Consider the following 318-nt stretch of genomic DNA (forward strand, 5'->3'; position numbering starts at 1 on the left):
CCGTCCGGGTTCGTGCTTGGCTGGTACCAATACCGATACCGGAAGTCCCATTAAGGAAGCCGGGTGGCGTGTAATGACTCGCCGGGAAGCTGGCTCCATGCTCCTTTGTCACATGGTGACAAGAAAGCAGAGAGCCAGCTTCCTGATTGGTCGGGAATCTAGCAAGGCGGCGAGTCATTACAAACCCCCCCACCAGCTTCCTGATTGGGCAGAAAGCCAGCTCCATTCTTCCTTGTCACCTGATGATGAGGGAGCATGGAGCCAGCTTCCCGGTTAGTCAGGAAGCCGGGCAGCGAGTCATTACACGCCACCCGGCTT

This window comes from Nanorana parkeri, unplaced genomic scaffold (genome assembly GCF_000935625.1).
Source record: "Nanorana parkeri isolate BGI_ZX_2015 unplaced genomic scaffold, ASM93562v1 scaffold1552, whole genome shotgun sequence".
In the NCBI taxonomy this organism is placed as follows: Eukaryota; Metazoa; Chordata; class Amphibia; order Anura; family Dicroglossidae; genus Nanorana; species Nanorana parkeri.